The sequence below is a fragment of the Grus americana genome, chromosome 1, assembly GCF_028858705.1.
Source record: "Grus americana isolate bGruAme1 chromosome 1, bGruAme1.mat, whole genome shotgun sequence".
Classification (NCBI taxonomy): domain Eukaryota; kingdom Metazoa; phylum Chordata; class Aves; order Gruiformes; family Gruidae; genus Grus; species Grus americana.
The window spans coordinates 139,093,485-139,114,622 of record NC_072852.1 but is presented as its reverse complement, the minus strand read 5'-3'; the positions used below and the strand labels follow the sequence as shown (position 1 = coordinate 139,114,622).

General features: G+C 40.0%; 1 long non-coding RNA gene across 1 annotated transcript; it reads right to left on the bottom strand.

Annotated features, from left to right (window-relative positions):
• Positions 1-14,636: 14,636 nt before the first annotated feature.
• On the bottom strand, positions 14,637-17,953 carry LOC129212740 (uncharacterized). Its single transcript, XR_008579276.1, has 3 exons — positions 17,865-17,953; positions 17,342-17,423; positions 14,637-16,012 (listed from the first exon to the last, which is right to left on the bottom strand). It is a non-coding gene; the product is annotated as an uncharacterized LOC129212740 (long non-coding RNA).
• Positions 17,954-21,138: the final 3,185 nt, after the last annotated feature.

Here is a 21,138-nt window from a genome sequence, read left to right as displayed (position 1 = left end):
GAAGAAACAACATGATCTGCTGCAATGTATTCTTATTCTCAAGAGAAGGAACATTCACCCCTATCTCTTAATTGGGAATCTCCAGCATGCCATCTAGGCATCCTCAGGTCTACGATTGCCTCAATAGTCTTATCTACCCCAGAGCTATTAAAAGCAGCATGTAGTTCATTTATATAGTCTTTGACCGGGGGAACCAGGTTCTTTTTTGAAAAAGCCATGAAGGCAAAAGACTGCACAGCACACAGCCAATCTCGTTTATGTGCTCGATCAATCCTTTCATCCCTTTCATGTTTTTTTCATTCTGCCTACAATATATAAAATCAGAAAGAAATTAGAAACTGTACCATGCTTAGACATTTTAAGACGCAACAATAGCAATATGATGTCTAATAATAGGGACATAGGAGCATGATGTGATCGCTAGGTGTAACAAAACAATCTCACAATTTAGACCATGCCGTATCGACCATAAGGCTTGCTATTATAATTTTGTACTGGAAAGTGAATCTAACAATTCAGTGCCAAATTCAAAAAGAGGAAAATAGCTATTGATTAAATAGCTAAAAATTTAAAAGACAAAATAGATTTTTGCATTATTTGTCACTTCTAACATTTGCATGGCTACGTTCCCATTCACAGAGATTCCTGGAGCTTATATAAACACCCACTCTGCTACTAAGTTTATTATCCATAAAAATCAGTTTCTTGGCTTGCAGAGGTGAGAGCTAAAGCATTCCTGAATCTATTTATCCTGTGGATTTTCAGATGTTCGGGGAGGGGGGGGTTGCTTCCTCAGGCTATACTGCATTCACCTTCAGTATCTTGGGTACCCAGATTGAAAAATCTGACACAGGTAATAAAAATAAGTGTTGAAGAGCGATGACACGCGCCTGGTGAGTTGCAGCAGGATTGCTTGGAATGGTTCTGGGCAGCTGATGTCTTCGCTGTATCATACCTCCGGCTGTATTAATGTACAGAGCGTAAGAACGGCTGTAGCAGATCAGCCCGCAGCATTACCTGCTCTGGTGGCCTGTCTCTGGCAGTAGCAGCGGTGAGTAATTAGGAAAAGTCTGCATCACACAAGAGAGGCTAGGACGGTCAGGATGTAGCCCCTCAGCTTGCACCAGTCAGTGTTTAAGGGACTGGGTTGAGCATGTCATATTTAATAACTGCTGTAACATATTTATCCTTTTGCCCTCCACAGATCCCATGGAATAGTTGCATGGCTTCATTAGACTTGCTCAGCAAAAAAGGTGTTTTCTTCAATTCTGTCTCCAGAGACATCATGATTCTTCTATTATGAGAAAAAGTGAATTGTTGCTTACTAATCCTCTTCCTGCCCTGTCATATTCCCTTTGCAGTTGCCCTTTCCGAAGCCCAGAAGTCCTTCTTCTAGGACTCCCACTAGACAGGTATGGACAGGGCTTATTACTGAGTTTGTTCAACGATCATCTGCACTTCCAGACACTGAATTTTATCTGTCATTTCACTCATCAATAGAGTATGCATGCACTTCATTGCATGCTATTACTCTTCCGTTACTCTCTGAATCACCTTTACATTCGACTGGCCTAGTATTTTGTAACTGTGCTGATACTTTTGTATTAACAGCACACTTTATCATCTCACCGTTCAGCCTCTCTTACAGAAAAGAGGAAAATATGCGGAGAAAATTGTCCTTCCAATTTACAAGACTGTTTAATTTCCAGCCAATCATATAATCTCCTAATTTAACTGCTCTCCCACACTGCAATTTCTGGCAGTATAACCAGCATAGAAATCAAACGTGATGATCTGTCATCATTGTATTTCTTTGTAACTATTCACTAGACATGTAGGAGGCTTTTTGCTTCTCTAAGGAAAGTTTACAGAAGGTCAAGGTCCTTTGGTTGCCTTCTTGCAAGTGCAGGGAGCTTCTGTTTCCAGACGTATTGAGTGAGAACAGAAGATGCTCATTGGTAGCTAGAACATTTCATATCACAATTATGTCAGCCAAAGTCAGCTGTCCAAAAGTGTCAAGTCTAAACCGGTCAGTTAGATGCCCTCTATCATCATGATGGAGAACGGCTTCTTCAGAAGGCAATTCTTTTCACCCTTGGATAAGACATCATGAATGACCCATGGAAGTACAGTCCTATCCATCTGCACTGAAATAAAAGCATCCAGGTGACTTGATTAGAACACTAAACTTTAGACGGGTAGTGCAGTGAACCTCACCATATATGCTTACGGTGGAAGAAATACCGCTGGAGATATAACAGCATCATCGTAAAGCACAATTTGCAGTAAAAGCGAATTGTGTTATGAACAGCAGCTCTGATACAGGTGTGTGCTGCTCTACGTCCCCACATGTCTTCCTCCAGTGCCCTCTTCACTGCTTCACCCCACCCCTCTCTGTCTCTGTGTCCCTACCGGAATGAAAGGCAGCCCACACCACATCTCGTACCATGATCCATACGTCACAACTGGGCAGCCCGTATGAGCATGTCGTTAGGCAACCGGCACACTGGACAGAAAGCACTATTCTTGAACCCAAACTGATGTCTTTCCTCATTGAAATTTGTTCCTTTTTCTCTACTCCACTGCATGTTTTTTAATATATATAAAATTAGCAGGAGCTTCTTGTTCCTATTTCAGATGCAACTGCAGTTACCTAATGGGTTTCAAAGTTACAGACACAATTGCATAAGACTTACTTCATTGAGAAGTCAAGCTAAAAAAATGTCTCTCAAGCGTAATAAGCAATATATTTCTAACATTGCCTGTTATGCACTATCCTCCCATCCTTTTCCTATAATGCCCTCTTTTCAGAAAGCAGAAAGGGGCGATTGGCTAACAAGCATGTAGAGAGTCCATGAAATACATCTCTAATCTGAGAAACAGGGTCAGGTTTGATCTTGAATTCTTCTGATAGAGACTGAATTATTAAAAGGCTTTTGTCTGCTTTAGAGTGACATTCTGTCTGAACATATTGTACTTTGTGCAGTTCATAAAGAAAACCAAATGTAATATAACTTAAATAAAAATAGTCCAATCTTTAAAGCTGCCCACCCTGTTCATTTGATAATATTCTACTTTACTGCTTTCACTAAATAATTAGTCAGACAATTCCCTAGGCTGTGTTTGTGGGTATTTCATGCTACAGTAGGGAAGAGAAAAGATTCAATATATACTTAAAAAAAAAAAAAAAAAGCCAGTGACAGATGTAGTTGCAGCTAATGTAAGTTGCATTTTATAAAAACAATTAGTTTTCAAATGGAAGATATCTTAAAGCGGTTTCCTCCTTTTTCTGATTCTTAAAAAGCTCTTCAAAACACAATTAGCCAGCATTATTCTTGTAACTGTAAACTACCAACATCTTAATAAACCTCTTTGATTCATACAGGTGTATTGGATTAATATGTGTTACTTGCAAGATAAGTTGATTTCTCTCTCTTGGGAAATGATTAATATACAAGGAGTTTTATGTTTGTTTTCTTAGAGTGTCTGACATAACATTTTCACATACATTTCAACAGATTCCTTTGCAGAAGTGAATAGAAGGAAAATATTATGCTGTAGAATTCTCCTCCCATCGCGCATGAGATGGTTTTTGTCCTTTTCTTAATCATTTAGCATATACTTTTATTTTTGGCTTTGTGTTTGAAAGATTAAGTTAATTTGGATTTCCTCAACAGAAAATAAATTATTGCTGCATTTAGTGTGTATCGTAATAATTTTATACATATATGCACACTTTACGACTCTCTTTTTTTACAAATTAAAAATCAGGCCCAGACTATTTCTTCTCCTGTAATAAGTTGTGTGCACAAGTTTTCCTGAGTCTCAGGATGTCATGTTTACACCTTTTCTAGTGTGGTTTTATAAAATTCCCCATGGATGGTGGGAAGATATCATTTCTCCATTATACACGTGACGTATTGTCATAGTTGTGTCCTGTTTGCCTCACACACGAGGGAAGACCCCCCCCCTGCCCGGCTGGTCGTACGTGGTGCTTCACTACTGCTGTGCCCTCCCAATGGCTCTTCCCAGTCCGAGTGCTGGCAAAGAGCCGCTGTCGCTCCCTACGTAGTCGCCTGCTCCAGCCCTCAGCATCTGCAAACTGCAGCCAGCGTCACTGGTGGCTTCTGCAGGGTAAAGATCTCTTTGCTCAAGGAGAAGAAATGAAGGTTTGGGGGTTCCTGAGGATATACTGTTGTCGCAAACATGTTTTTGAAGGCCATCGCTAGTGGAATAGCTGCTTGACATCGAAACCATAAATCCAGGTTACAATGCCGACGCAGAAAAAAAGTTTCAGATCTCCTCTCTGGGGAACTCCAGGATCACAAGAAATTATTATATCATATGTTAATATTACAAGGCATTGACTAGAATTTAGTCCCACAGCAGTAAGGAGAAGCAGAAATAGCTTCAGCCCGTAAAGGTGGTGGGAGTTTGGGAAATCAGGACCTCTACCAACAGAGATGAAGACATAAAACCTGAAAGCAGGGCAAGAACCGAGGCAGACCCGGGACAGATGGGAAGACCAGACACGGCGTTGGATATCCGGCCTCTCGCAGCATGGGCATCCAGCTCTCTCGATCCCAGCAGCAGCAGTTTGCAGAGGAGCATATGAAATGGTGAACTGTTCATCTGAACTCTGTCCACTGGAGTTTCAGTGTTTATTTTTAGAAAAAAATGGTACTGTGTGTTGTAGCAATCATTCAGCTTTATTTATGTTTTTAGCGCGCACTAGATATAATTACATCTGAGGAGCTGCCATTTCTGAGTTTCATGCCTGCTCCCACATCATAGCAAAAATATCGACTGCAGTGAGTGACTCTGTCCCAAACCAGTTTTCATGTGTGTGCTTGAACACCCTCAGCCCCCACCAGAGGCTGCCGCAGCCCCCCAGCCCACCTTGCAAACCTTCCCTTTGAACTCAGTCCCGTGCCTCCCCCTGCCTTTGCACACACATTTGTGCTGGAAAACCTTGTCATGGAAACGTGTCTGTGTCGGGCCACGGGGGGACAATATTAAATATGACGAATGCCAGATACAGCTTGAATGGCTACTATCTATCTCTTGGTTTTATCTTTTTTAGACACTACAGCTTTCATGTCATTTTATTAACTGCCTTTCAAAGCATTCCACCTCAACATACATGGCATATCATGCAGCTATCTTTTCAACTATTGAGCACAGGATTTCAGCCATGCCATGCTATTTTAATTCATTTTTATGGACACCAAAGCTGGCTGAATGTCATTAGGAAATAAATAGGTTACATCAGATCAGTAAGTCAGAAATATAAGATATCGTCAGCCTTTAAAGTTGTGAACTTTGTCTGAAGGGATAAAAGAAAATAGGATTTGAGGGAAAAGTGCCCCATGGGGGTGCCAGCAATTCAGCACAGAGCTACCATGCCACCCACGTTCCATATCCACCCAGCAATGAGAAGCGAGGGGAGTGGGGAGCGCTAACCCAGCGCGTATTCTGGGGCTCAGAGAATATTGTCACACCATTCAAACCAATAACCCTCAGCAAGACACTGCTGCAGTGCATCGAGGGACAGTGCATCATGGTGTCAAGAAGCACATGAGGCAACATAAAAGAACATTTATCATCTTTACGGCTTCTCAGTACATTTAAGAATGGCAGCCTGAACTTATGATGGGGAGAGCAGGGCACAGAGAAGAGAGGTGGAGGACTGCAAAAAAAACAACTTTATTTGTACTGCTGTGTCTCCAGCGTCGCAGGCACAGCTCCTTCCATCAGAAATCAAAAATGGTTTCTGAGAGCCCTTCTTCAAGCAGTCTTGCTCCAGCTGGGTTGCTGTCCTGATATTATACCGCTCAAGTTTTCTAAAGGATAATTTGACATAAAATTTTTAAAATTATATAGTTGCAAGCTTTAAGGCAGAAAATTACAAGTATTTTTAATAAAACACTCTAAAGTGCAACAATAATAGCACAGGAGTTTGACATTATCATTTGAAATTATTTCACTGTTGTCTCAGTTTTCCTTTAGCTTTAATTATGCTTCTAACATTTTCTTATGCACAGTTCATGGCACCACTGACCTTGAACTTTTCCTAAAAAAAAAAAAAAAAAAAAGGCTTTACCCAGTGGAAATGTATTTTCTAAAAGTTTCCCTAGACAAACTTGATATAGTGAAAGACTTCAGGACTTCAGAAAAAGACTTCAACAATTTTTAAGCTTCAATATTTTTAGTAAGAAACAATACCAGTTAAAACATTGCCTCTGTCCTTAAAATTCAACAGAAAAAGTTATATTAAGACTAAAAAGTAAAATATACTCCATGAGGACATACATCATATGTTTAAATGATTGCATGAAATATTTCATTATATTATTTTTTATATTTTCTGTAAAAAAATTGCATTAAAAGCTACATAAACATAAAATGAACAATGAACATAACGTCAAATTTAAAAATTATCTTCTGTCATCCCATTAGAAGATATGTCTTATCTAGCAGCCATTCTGGAGCAAATGTGCTTCCAGAAGTGAAAATGAACCTTCTCCAGTCCTCTCCTAAGTTCACCTCCACCTTCCTCACACTCTCTAGCCTGGCTTTTGAGGGTCTACAGCCCAGAAGCCTCCATGGAGTCTCATTGGCACACATTTAACAAATACCTTACTCATTACTGGCTGTTCTTAGGACCCTAAAAGAACCGTTTTCCAGTCCACTGGGAGGCCCTCTCCATTTCTTTGGCAGATGGTGTGCTGTGCACACTGTACCCTTATGATCTGAGCCAGGCTCTGCTCAGCAACCTCTACTCTTATCACAGAACTTCACCATCTGCCCTTCAATCTCCCCAAAGCACACACTGCCGTTGTTCTGCAGCTGCTCTGACATTAGGTAAAGAGTTCATTTTTCTATCCAATTGTTCAGTGAAAGTCTTCATTAGTCAAGAGAATATATCTTTTTTTTTTTTTTTTCTGAAATCCTGTGATTTTTTAGCTCCCTTGATGTTCATTACAGTCACTCTGGAACAAAATCAATATTTTACATTAGACAGGAAAAAGTTGCAAGTTCCTATAGTATTGACCATCATAAAAGTTGCCAAATTTACCGGGGTGGTGAACTGGACATAGGAACAAAACAGCAAAGTATCGCTTTCTGTTCATAAATTGAGTAGCTTTTTCTGAGAAGGGCCAACGAGCATGGGATGGACTGCACTGCCTGGCGAAGGGCAAGGGGGAAAGCTCCACGCACGCAGAGTCTTCCACTGCCTTCTGAGGACAGCAAAAGGTTGAAAATACACATCTACCTCAATGGCCCAAATAACCCATCTTTTCATACTAAAATAGCTGCTGACTGAAGACTTGCAGGCAACAGTGTCCGCACACTTCTGCCCAGCATGCTGAACTGCTGACTCAGCAGGTCTGTGGAAACTTCACACATCTTCCTAAGAAAGTGCCCGTTGTCACCAGCCCTGACCGGCCACCCAGCCTCTGCAGCACAGTCTTCCTATAACATCCAAGCTCAAGTCTGGAAAGCCTGGAAACGGTACTGCTCTGATTGAAACTAAGCCAGAAAATATGGCTTTATAAGCCTTCATGTTCTCTTCTTCTCCTTTACTGTTCTCCCAGTAGGTCTGCTCCAGAGAGACTGGCGGCTCTGTTGCTACCAAAAATTGCCTGATAATGGAGTTGGCATAATTTGCTTGCAAATACAGGAACCATAAATGATGGAAACAGAATCCTGAGAAGAGCCCAGATCCTAATACTGTCACTGCTTCAATTTGACTTCCGCACGTGCTCTCCAGTGCATCGAGCCATTGAGTCAGAACCAAGCACATAACGCTGAGGTAATTCCTGCAGTTTGGAAGCACTGAGTTACTGTAGAGCAGACGAGACTATTGTCTATACTCTATCAGTATCAGCGACTTCAGCAGAAAAGGGGCATGTGGTCCTGAGCATTTTACTGAAGAGAACTTTTTTGTTTTCTGTCCACGTAACACTCAAAGATGTGACAGCAGAAGAAATACAGGGCGTACGTTCCTGTTTTAGCCATGGGCCAAGTACAGTCATAAAAAGAATAATCTCCTTCCTATCATCACTAAGCAAAGATCACTAAGCCATTTTTAATTTTCTTGGCAAAGGCGAAAGGTTGAGTCCTCTGACATTATATATCTGCGGTACTGACCGATTTACAACACCTTAACAGAAAGTATTTGGCCAGTTCAATAAACTGTATGACTGTCAAAGATGTAAATTGGGACTTCACGGAGTCAGCACTGCTGTCAGGGCAGGTAGAGGATACGGGAAGTATTTGGCTGGTCAGCGTTTGGTTTCCGCGCACAGCGAGTTCTGCCATCAGTGCTGCCCTAGCAATAAATAATGGCATTTGTCGATACAGATGCATAGAACTTAAAAGTATGAACTCTGAAGTGATTAAGTCTTACCACGTTACTGAGTACAGCAGAGTGCATACGCTTCTGTATTTATATTTCTGTCTACAGTCAATAAATCAGAATCTGTAGTACCTGCATTATCCAAGCCATCTGCTTTACCACATTAAAAAAATGAGTAGGTGGGAAAAAACTTATGATAGCTTCTTTTTTCTCCTGTTCCTGTTGCTAGAGAAACCATTTCTTTAAAGTATTTTCTGATGTCTGAAAAGGAAGCTGTCATGCTCCCCTTCCCCCGCAAAAAGCTTGAAATGGTCTGTGTTTTATGATAGTCCAATAGTCGGTGGAAGAAGGGGAGAAGAAATCAAAAGCACTGATTTTTCCACCTCTTCAGTTGACTTGTTGACTGACCTTGGGCAAATCATTAAGTGCCCTGTGAGTATAAGCTATATTAGGGAATCGTAACGTTAGAGGGAATCGTGCCATTCAGAGGAGGACTGAAATTGCAAAGTGTAGCACAACTGCCTGTTGTCAGAATGTCCATGCTGTCTTCAGCTGCAGAGCGGGATGGTGCTACCATTAGTGGGGCTGGTTCATCCTTGTTAAAATACTTTGGCCCAAAGGAAATCAAACCAATGAGTCTTGGAGAAAAAACAAAACAAAACAAAACAAAACACTTTCTTTGCTTTCTTCCCAGCCTATGAAAGTGACAGACAAGGTTATTTATTCCCTCTGTCTGTTTTTACACGGACAAATAGGGCTAATGGGTGTACTAATGCTGCAGTACTAGAAGGAGAGTTAGTTATTGTTGGCAAGTCCTTGGAGTTCCTTCCATACATTTGTATAATTACAAAATAATATAGCCGATAGTATTCTCTTCAGAGTTTTTGTCAAGCTCCTCCATTAATTTGTAATGATTTTGTGTCAGATGGCAGGATGTTGAAGTAGTATTGAAGACTTAGTTGCTGGTATGCACTTCAGCAGACACACTGCTCAAATGAGCTATAAAAAGTGATCACACAAGGCCCATTAATATTTCCAGCTGTTCCACTTTTTAAAACTTGCTGTTCTTAAGTTTATGTCACTATTTATCCTTCCTCCTGTAACTACAAAAAACATTTTTCAGATGATTAATCAAATATGATCTGATCTTGGTATTAATCTAAGGTATGGTTCCCAAAGGAAAGGACACCACTTCTCTGAAACCCTCTTTTTTATTATTGTCTACTTTTCTCCGTTTAAGTTCAAATTAAAAGAATAAAAGAAAAGTCACTAGTCAAACAGACCAATTCCAGCCTACCCTTGTACAAAAATTTATTCCCTTATTTCGGGACCATATGGAGAAAAGTTTCATATTTAAGTCTGTTCTGTATTTTGGTAGACAAGATTAGAAACTGCGTCACACTAATCTCGCAGCCTGAATAGGTGTCATTGTATAGAGAAGTGATATCATTTTGTTAATTTACCTGCTACGCTCACTACCTTCTCCTCATGCAAGATGTCAGGATTTGCTGATGAAATCTCAGAAGCATTCTTCAGAAGCTTAACACTACTACCGATTTTCTTCTGGAAGTTGGGTTAGATGGGATTGTCGTTTCTAGTTCAGCCAGTTCTTAGCCATATAATATTTTGGTGGAGTTTCTAGCCAGACAAAAATGGAAGACAATTCATGTGATAATAATCTGTTATAGTCTTACTGTAGTTATAACCTGCTATGAAGCACATACACATGGAATAAAACCCTAACAGAAGACAATGGCCAAAGAGAAGTACCCACCACTGCCAATACAGAAACACACAGTGTTTTACTGCATTTTACTACAGATCATCTTTCCTTTATTTTATTTTTTTAAGAAACATGTTGTGGTTTAACCCGGCAGGCAGCTAAAACAACCACGCAAAAAAGGTAAAACTTGCGGGTTGAGATAAAGACAGTTTAATAGGACAAAAAAGGAAGACAATCATCATCATCATGATAAAAGAATATACAAAACAAGTGATGCACAGCACAATCGCTCACCGCCTGGAGCCAATGCTCAGCTAGTTACTGAGCCATGCTGCCTCCTGGCCACCTCCCAGTTATATACGGAGCATGACGTCATATGGTATGGAATATCCCGTTGGCCAGTTGGGGTCAGCTGCCCTGGCTGTGTCCCCTCCCAGCTTCTTGGGCACCCCCACCTTCTTATTGGCAGGGCAGTATGAGAAGCTGAAAAGTCCTTGACAGCTTGGCAACAACTGAAACATCAGTGTGTTATCAGCATTGTTCTCATCCTAAATCCAAAACACAGCACTACACCACCCGCTAGGAAGAAATCAACTCTGTCCCAGCCAAGACCAGGACAAACATTTTAGGGACTTTGTCTGTGCTAGACATGGGATTTAGGGATGTGAGAACATAAAAACGTGGAATTCCTTCTCCTGGAGTGTTGCACAACCAGCTTGTAGCTTTGAGGTGACCAGATGTAATAGTAATTTCGCAAACAGCCAATTTCTGTGAAAGCTGAGGACTGACTTCTAACCTGAATGGCTGCAGGGTAGTCTTCTTAAGCTTATAGGGTTGTCATGCAGCAGCAGTTTTTTTCTTTATGCCACATAAATGGGCAAAGGTGCAGCAGAAGTGCCAAGGAACTTAATACCCTATGGGAGTTCCCTTAGTTCTCTATCACAGGCAGCATCGAGGGAGTTGTCAGGCTGTTCAGAAAACACCCCAGAGTAAATACTTAGTGTGTAGACTCAGAAAAAAGAACGTAATGACTTCAGGGCAGGAGGTGGTACCATGATGCTCCAGTCGCGGCTGTTGTCCACGTGGCAGCTGCAGCCGCTGCTGTGTCTTAGCTGGGACGTCACGCCAGGCATTTCTCCAGACCTAATGCAGCCTGGGACGGAAAAGGCAAACGGTACCTTATAGACACCATGGCTTTCCTTCCACTGGATTGTAGCTGTTACACCAGAAAGCATCCCATCCACTGCCTTTACTTATTCGCAGTAAAATTAAGTGCAACATTTAAGCAATGTTAAAAATTCTGTGTGCACGTATGTTTGTGTGTGTGTTCATATGTGTATATATTGGTACGTGTGTATGTGTATATACATACAGTTTCAATCTCATGCTCAGGGACAGTGAAGTGAGAGGACCAGAAATGTCTGGGCTGCATTTCTCAAGGGTGCATTGCAGGATCTTTCTTACACTTCAAGGATGAACCTACTCTGTGTTTTAGTACTTTTTTTTTTCTTTCTGGTGATCATTGCTAACCTCTTGTGTGGAATTCCTTGCATGCTTTGTACTTTCCACGTTAGCTGGCAACCTATGCTAATTATACACCTTCTAAGTCATCTGCTATCTCAGCCATAAACATGAATTTCTAATGATGATGCCATGCCAAATGGTCATTATGAAAAATCATAAGTTTAAATACATAGATTTTTAAGTACTCAAAACATTTAACAAATACTATCCGATATGTTAAAGTTCAGCAGCACGTCCTAAGAACTGAGGCTGGCTTCTATAATAGAGAACTTTATTGCTTTGGGAATTAAGGAGGAAAAATTATGCTTCGTTCTCCCTGAATATACTTTGCATCACAGTTTAAATACCTAAGGCCAAGTCTTCTTTCAATTACACTGACACAACCCTGTTGAATTCTATGAATATGAAACAGTCTAAATAGCTGCAGAATTTGGCCCGTAAGGGCCACGCAAACCCCATTTATTAAGATTCCTCACTTTCACCAAGATTGTCAACATACATAATAAGTGAAGTCTGCTAAATAGAGCTGCATATACCCATTACATAAAATGAAGTTTTCTCTTACCCTTTTGCCCTACTATATGTTGGGGAAAATATGTTCAATATTGTTTGAAACAGGTGTTAATCTGAATGAAGTTCAGCCTTTACGGTGTGGATTCGCTTTTGACCAAACTTCTTCATGAGACAAATAGAAGTACTGCATATATTACTGTGCATATTCAGCCTAGATAATGAATCTATAAAATGACACCGTCTGTCCATTTGCAAATTTACTGTTGCTTTCCCAAACACTCCAGTTTGTGACTCCTTAAATTAAGCTGAAGCTTTTGATTTCCATTACATTTCCTAGGACACCTTACATCTGGAGGTGACTGAATGCAGGAGTCCTGTTGAGGATACCTGACAAATCTAACCATTTTTTCCTGTTCACAACTAGTCCCCAAAACAAGCGACACTTCAAAAATCTATGTTTTTCACAACTCATCACTGAATAATCCATGTGATATCCATTTCAGATGCTACGCTGTGAATTATATTGTGTTTATCTGCCTGCATTGCCATCAATTTACTGGTATTAATTTGTTACTATTATTCTTTATAAGATTCCCCCGGGACACCTTTTGGGGCGTCTGTACTGAAGACCGTACCCTTTCCCCAAAGACAGAGCCTGAGTGAACCTTTGTATTTCCCACGGAGCAGAATGGCAAGGAGGATTGACTGAGAAAATCTTGTCCCCTTTTGCACAGGAACTCTACGTACGTGAGGCTATGTGCAAGAATGCCGCATTTTAAAACAGTCCCTTTCCTTGCTGAGAGAGAAGTGACGGTCTTCACTTTTCACCTGGCAGCATTTATATTAATTATTTTTTTAATAATAGTACAACTCCAAAGATTTATTATTGTCCGTATTATTCTATGTGGTACTATGGAAGCTCTTAAAGGATGAGAGGCTGGTTCCAGGGACAAGTCTAAAACGGTGCCTGGTGTTCAGGACAGGCAGGCTCAATTGCTTTGCTCACCACCACCTGGTCGTGGGCAAGACATTTATCCCACCATTCCTCCATTTGTCATCTGCTAGACAGGTTTTATGACAACCAAAGGCTGTGAAGTGCTCAATAATCTTATAATTGCAGTTCTCTATAAATTCTTAAGACAGAAGCATAACAAGTGAGTCCCTGACACAAATAGTTCCAAAAAGCATGCCCTAATGTATGGGAGCAATCCTGTATATAAAGGCAATGGCTGCTTCCCACTCCATCGTCTGTTGAACGCCAGCAGGGGTGATTTAGGAACACCTAAGTATTCTCCTTTGTCAAAACAAGACAAGATATATCTGGTGCCGTACTATACGCAGTGGTGATTCACTAGGATGGATGTCTCTGAGCACCCATGGTCCCAGCAGCCTCCCAACTCCAAGGTCTGTTTGACGCCCTGCAGTCACTGAGCTGCTCTGTACAGCCGCCAGCCTCGTGAACATCCCCAGCGTGTTCACAGTGCAGTAATCTCTGCAGACATGGCAAGAGTCTCAGAAAAAATCAGATGTAAAGGGAAAATGAGCAAGTGAGTCACCTCTTCTGCTTTGACTCATTCAGTGAAGTTAAACTAGGGTCTGTGAAGATTTATTGGATTTTTTCTTACTGCTTTTTGTTTTAAAATATCCAAGTTTTCTACTTGTAGCTAAAAGATATATGAGTTTTTTCCACTCTTGGGAAATGGCTTTGCTTTTTAACACAGCTTGAATGTGGATTTACTGTTTCACCCTTGTGAGTTCATCTAGAAAGTTCTTTAAACTTTACTAACATTGTCATATAACACGAACCTTTTTTTCCTGAATCCTGGCAAAAATACACACATCATTTGGAATCTCTTTGGAAGATTTACTTTCCATTTTTAGAAATCCTTAACTATTTCATTCAGAACCAGCTATACCTTTCTTTTTTAGTGAATCCATTTAAAATTTTTAAAGCTGCTTAATTTATCCTTGCTTGTAAGATTTGCTTTTACTTAAAAGTATAGTCCGGATTGAGTCTTGTTTTATTAGTCACTCCTTTGTCATGAATTTATTGCTTTTTCCTTTTGAAATGTAAAGGTACTTTTTTATTATTGATACCTTGAGTGGTATACATTTGGCCAAAGCAGCTGTCCATAGCACTGACTGAACTAGTTAATCTCAGCTCTTTCAATAATCGATGGAGAGAAGCAGATACTTTGACAGTTTGACTTACCTCATACTAACATAGATGCCGAGCCCAAAGAAAGCCTCTTTCTCCCAGCTGATGTGAAAGAGATATAAGGGAGATTAGCTCAGATGATGGCATCTATATTGTAGATATTTAATGTCTAGCAGCATGAATCCCATCCCTTAGCTCTACCGAAGCTTCGCATTTCAGAAACAAGTAATTTTGAATAATTTCCTCCTTATTTACCTACTAAAACTCATATTCCAAACTAAAAGCATTTTGGTAATCTTGGCATAACAATGTTCTCAATCAGTTACATCTATAGTGTAGAGGGAGATAGAAGTCCATGCTTTGCACCGAACATTTTAATGATGTAATCAGCTGCCCAGTAAAAGCCTTGAGAAGCTGAACTTTGGTCTTGGCATTTAAAATGACTGCTGATGCACACGACAGTGCTACTTAATGCTCTGCACTCCTCAAAGAGCCACGTTGTGGAAATAACTCATTCAGAAGAAGCTTATAAAGGCAGAATTAAAAACTTTCCAAGCCTTTCTGAACTGTTGCATCTCCCCATCCTTCCATTTTCAAAGGCCTAACATAAAAGAAGCAGAGGGGGGCAGAGCCTCCATGAAATAGCATGCAACATTCAAACAATGGGATTTGTGGTCCAAATTTGCCTAAGTCAAAGGAAGCTAGAAACTTCAGGCATAAAAGCAGGCAGCAATCATTTTCTTCTTGTGTGCTGTCATTGATTCTGATCCTCTCTTGTGTTTGTTAACGATTTTCCCTTCTTACTTTCACCACAGAGCTCTGATGAATGAGACAGTTTGTTAAACAGGAAAATCAGCATCAAGAGGATTGTATTTAAGATTTATAAGGGGCACCCAAATGCAAATTTCTCCCGCTCTGCCCCTCCTCTTTGAAACTCAGTATTCGCAACAGATAACAGAACTGTCAGAGAAATTCTTAACAAAAACATCTAGGAGTATCACCACTAACTTCTTTTTGACACCCAAAGTAATTGCATCCCTCTTTCTGTGTTTCAAAAAATGGAGTTGGTTAATGCAATACAACGATAAAACAGAACTTTGCGTTCCAAGAAATTTATCAGTGTTTCCTCGCACAGAGTCACGTGTATGCCAATTTTAATTATTATACTTTATGTTTTGGAGAAACAGAATGGACCAGAAGAAAAGGTTAGCTCAGCCTTACTCTCATCTTGCATGGTTGCCCCAGGCTTTACTTATAGTGAAGTTTCCTTTGCTGCACTGTGAACCTGGACTCTTCCGTAGGGTTTAGTCTTAACCCTTCCTGCCTTTCAGACTGTCTTTGCAGTCTGTCCTAGCTTAGCAGCCTTGCACAGCTTATTTTCAGGGCAGGTCAAAGAGTGGGAAATGTAGGCACTTCAGCAGGGCGCAGATACCAGGAAGCATCCCCACGTCTCCTACGGTCCCACCGCTTCATGCTTCTGGCATCCCCCCCTCCAAGGGATGCTGCAGGTCAAACATCTCAGGAGCTCCAGACAGACCACTGACTGCTACGTGTCTAGCTTCCTACACGCTGATGCTGATACAGAGGAGAGAGAAATGCCTACAGCAAACAGGAGGCAGTGGAGACAGACATGTCTTCTCACGAGATCTGCTGCTTGTTCTTTGATTCCAGAATCCTCTTCCTTCACCAATAAAGGAAACAGTTTGCGAAAGTTAGAACCACTTGAACCTTACTAGAAAACAATTAGACAGAAAACATTTCTTTAGCACTAAATCCTATCAAATTATGTCAAATAAGCACCTCTGCTGGAGTATTGAACAGATTCATAGATATACATAATGTGCCAAACAGTTATTTCTATAGAATAAGCATAAGCACCTCATATTGCTCTATTCTGTGCATAGCAGCCTTGTGGTTATTGAGCTTTAGTCTGATCAGTCTCACAGCACTTCACATATCTTTGAAATGTGAGTACACTTTCTCAAATAGTTTTTCCAGTAGGAAGAAGTAAAAATGTCTTTTTCTGGGAAAAGGCATTTTCCTGCATGTCTCAGTCTGAGTTTTAACAGTAGCTTTAATGCTAATAACCAAGAATATATTTTGGCACACGACAGCTGGAGAGCCTGATTGGCAGTTAATGAAAGATAAGGAGGATTCATTGCATGGAAAAAATTATTATTGAACAACTGAACCAATGCTTGTTACACCTTGGCTTTCCAGTCCTAATGTGAGCCAAATGTTGCATCTCAATCTGCAAAGCGTGTAGCATTTTACAGATGTCTAAGGAAATAAATTGTCATGTGTATCAATTTTCTTGTGACATTTACTCCTTATAGCAATTGATTTGAAACCAAATGCATGTTCCAGTAATTAAGCTGACTGAAGCAATGTAAAACTCCAGTGCTTTCAGAGGTTCCTACTCTTCCAATACGGGAGAAAAAAAAAAAACAAACCCACTCAAAACAGAACTATAGTGCAATGGAGCAAATTCCAGCTTTCCAAATCATAGAATAGTTTGGGTTGGAAGGGATCTCAAATCTCATCCAGTTCCAACCCCCCTGCCATGGGCAGGGACACCCTCCACTAGACCAGGTTGCCCAAAGCCCCATCCAACCTGGCCTTGAACACTTCCAGGGATGGGGCCTCCACAACCTCTCTGGGCAACCTGTGCCAGTGCCTCACCACCCTCACAGTAAAGAATTTCTTTCTAACATCTAATCCTAATCTACCCTCCTTCAGATTAATGCTGCTCACTGAGCATCTGCAGTTTGCTTAACAGTGTTGGAGCCTTCATGATTTCATAAAAACATGAAGAAATATTGCACTTCTCTTTTAATGAACAGTTATCCCACAACTTAGCGTAAGGACAATCTTGCTAACATTATTATTATTTGTTAATGTTAATGAACATGGTGAAGGGAAAGTGAACACAGTGGCACACAGCATCCAGTCAATGATCAGGTGAGTGGTACAGTGTGATATTCTGGGCTTCTTGTATGGTTTTTAATGTACTTTTTGCCTGGTGGTGAGAGAAAAAAGGAACACAGAAAAACAGACTAACCTTCAGTCTTTCAATAAATGTACTAGCCATACTTGCTTCCATAGAAAAAGTATATTTTTTCAACAGTTGATACACAATTTACCTAGAGAAAAAAGACCAGAACTCATTGAAGTGTCATTGCAAGCAATGGGAGTATTTTTTCCCCTACCCGTGAATCAGGACCAAAGCTTTCATCCTGCATTCAGTTTGCAGCATGGAAAAGGCAAAGGAAGTCAGGAATTGCCAAAGGGATATAGAAAGGAATGCTGTAGTCTGCATTTCTGTTTCTACATTTGAATGTTTACATTACTATACTATTGCCAATTTTCCCAGCTCAGCTATCTACAGATTTTGGCCTCGGTCCTGTAAACACTCCATTCTCATGCTTAAATTTCTTCATGTCAGTAATCCCTACTGAAGTCACCGTAACTATTCAGGTGCATAGTTATACTTGCAGAGAAATGTGTGGAGGCTCAGGGTCTTGGAATGAAAGATGAAATGAATAAATGAAATATGAGTTTATAAGAGGAGCAGTCATGCCTACCATGATTGCAGCTGAGCGGCTGCTATTTTACTCATGTATAATGGATGCTGCGTTGTAAAAACACATGGTGCTCCGTCTCTGTCTCACCATCTCACTCAACCTCTTTTTTTCCCCTGAGAAATTTTAAGATGACATCAGACAACAAGAAACTATGTCCAATAGCATATTATTGCATCACTTTAATATGGTTTTAAAGAATATTGTAGTAAGCCAGGGACTACTTACACAACCTACTGCATTTCTTTTTTTAGCTTCCCCTCCAAGAGGCTGCCAAGAGTCACTTTAGCATGTCAAGCTCTACACTTGAAATGCCAGCGAAGTTCCACATGCTGCCCTATCAGAAGTTAATGTATTTGCCCTATGGACAGCACACGTGAAGGAAAGTCAGAAATGATTTTCCTAGAATATTAAAAAAAAAAATGCTATTTTGAGACCATGATTTAGTAGCAGCATTAGTGTTTTATCTATCTGTCTCTCTTTGAGTTCAATGTATTTAATTTCCCCTCTTTGAGGAGGGCAAGTGTGTCTTTTGTGGTGTTGTCCAGAAGAATTGGATCCAGTGACCCCAAATGCAGCTTGTGAAAAATAACAAATTAACGTTTGTCAAAGCACCAGGTGATTCTCATTGTGTACTTTCACTAGATGTAAAAACACTTCTTTTGATTTGATCTTCTGTAAGAACTAGCTTTGCCATTTATGTTAGTTTTTCTGTTTATACCACCTAGATGCGTCAGTGGGATCTTCTGATATTGACTTGAAAGGGACCAGGATTTCACCTTGCATCCTGTTTGTGGTGAGCATCACAAATCACATTACCAGCATTTAAGAAAGAAGCAATAAGAGAGCCCACCTTCAGAAGGAAAAGGGAGGGTTGTCAGTAAGGGATCCATCTGAATGAATAGTCACATGTAAAGCCTTTTTTGTAAGTGCATTTGGGAATTTATTTCCTATTAAAAGAATAAAACAGTTTTAAATGTTGGAAAATGCAAAAGGTCCCCAAAATCACTAGAATATATTCATAATTCTTTCCTTTTCTAGCCAGCTCCAAAACAACAAAAATGTTTTCATTGTTCTGAAATGAGATATGTGTTTTTCAAGACTTTCTAATGATATTCATTTTCCACTCTTGGCTCCTGAAATTCTAGGTCAAACCTATTAACTTCTGTGAGGTTCTGTGTGGCTTAGAGATGGTTTCAGGGAATGCAAAATCAGTACTTCAGATTTACAATATTTTTAGAACAGAGCCGATAACTGTACAGTTACATGTAAGGAGCTGTTCTGAAATAATTTACCATGGTTTAAAAAATAGAAGCTGGAAAGATTTTGTCAAAATCTAATGCTTCTTAGAGAAGCTGACTATAAGTCAGTCAGTGATGAAAGGAACTAGGAAAAAGTCTTGCTAAGGGCTGACACTGTCTTTTTCCAACAGATTTTAAAGAAAAGCTTTCTTCCTTTCTATTGTGCTTGAAACTGGCACAACATCAGGGTTTATTTCCATAGGACTGTTTATCTGCGTTCACAATAAATGATAGTTTTTATTCCTTTACAGATGTTACACATGTAACACATTCATTTTCATAAATCACAATAAAATCCCGAGAGAAAAGCATTGTTAGGCAAGTGTTATACTGAAAGATTGGGTATGCATACACGCAAGTGTGCATGCATGCACTTAGGGGTTTTTACCGCACAAGACACATTATCCAACATTATATCAATTTCTCTATAACTTATCTAAGCCAAAATGATATAGTAAGACTATATGAAAATCATAAGTCTCTTGAAATTTATTTCCCTTGAGAAAAAGGAGAGAAAATAGTTGCTTAATAGAATTTTTCTATACCAACTATAGAATCCTGCTTCCATGCTGGATTCCGTCAAAATTAACTCATTATGGTACAGGCAAAAACTTCCCACAGAAATTCAGATGCAAGACTGGCACTGTAATTCTCTCTTCAGTTCTTTAGGATAGCTAAATGCTTAAGAATTCCACTTTTATTCAATATTATAGTACTTTTCCACAAGCAACAGCATTTATTGCACTAAACCTCATGGCTTGGCATTGTTGGGGGGTTTATTTATTTATTTAAATGCAAGTATTAGCTGCATTAAAACTGATCACAATCCATTGCAAAGGATAAAATACCAGCTGGAACAGAAAGGCCACGCACCAGCTGGCATTTTATCCCATGCTCACTGGGGGCTGACTTGATTCACATTTGATTAGGTCTCTAGAGATTCAATATTCCCCAATTTGTCATCTATTAAGTGCTCTATTTATCATCAGAGAGAATAAAATCAACCTTTCCTCCTCTGTCCTTACTACCGCTAGAGATGCTCATGTACAGCATGGTAAGAAGGTAAGCAGAAATGACAGCGGTAGTGGGGAAAGTCAATTTTATTTACCAAGTTTTCTGTATAGGTGATTAGGTTTGTTTTGTGTTTTTTTGTTATTGTTCCATGTCAGCAGATCTACCTTCTTCAAGGCTAAGCTAGGTTTTATTTACAACTTCTGTGGTTCAAAAATAGACATGACCACAAGCTGTTACAAGCCTCTCACAGATGAAGACGGGTACTTCCCTTGGTCACCCGCCTTTCCATATATTCAGACTGGCGTTCCCTCCTAACCTCATGAAAACACTTGCTCAAAAAAGGAATGTGCGGAAAAGTTCAGTGAGGCCCAACAGTCAGCACAGTCCGTGTAAATACTGAAAATTCATTGGCCTTTTGAGGTACACAAACATATGTGATTGCAGTGAAACCGTAGTGCCATGGAGCACAGCCATCGCTGCTAAATCTGCAACATCAGCTGGCAAAGTGCAGAATTATTCTCACCTCTCGAGATGCCCCCCATGACGAGGGGCACTGGAAAGAGCGGTGACACTATTGACAGACATGGATTTTATTTTTTTTTTCAACAAATGGGACTATCTATCTTATAAATCTATTCTGAAACCTCACAAATAAAAATTAATTTAACAATTATTCTAAGCCTAATAACCCCTTCAACAAAGGGTGACTAAGACAAATTCATTTTCACCCAGATATTTTAAAATATTTTTTCTCTCTTAGGTTAATGTATATACATACTTGATACTTAATTCAAAGCCTGCTGGAACTGCTACCGCTCTTGCAAAGGTGTGAGAGAAAAGCATGAAAGAAGCCCTTCTTAAAGCCATTGCATATCCCCTAATAATATATCCAACAGGTCATTGCTTGTCTTCTGAATGCTGGGAATAGGCAGGGGCTGTCTAACCCACAGTCACACCGGACC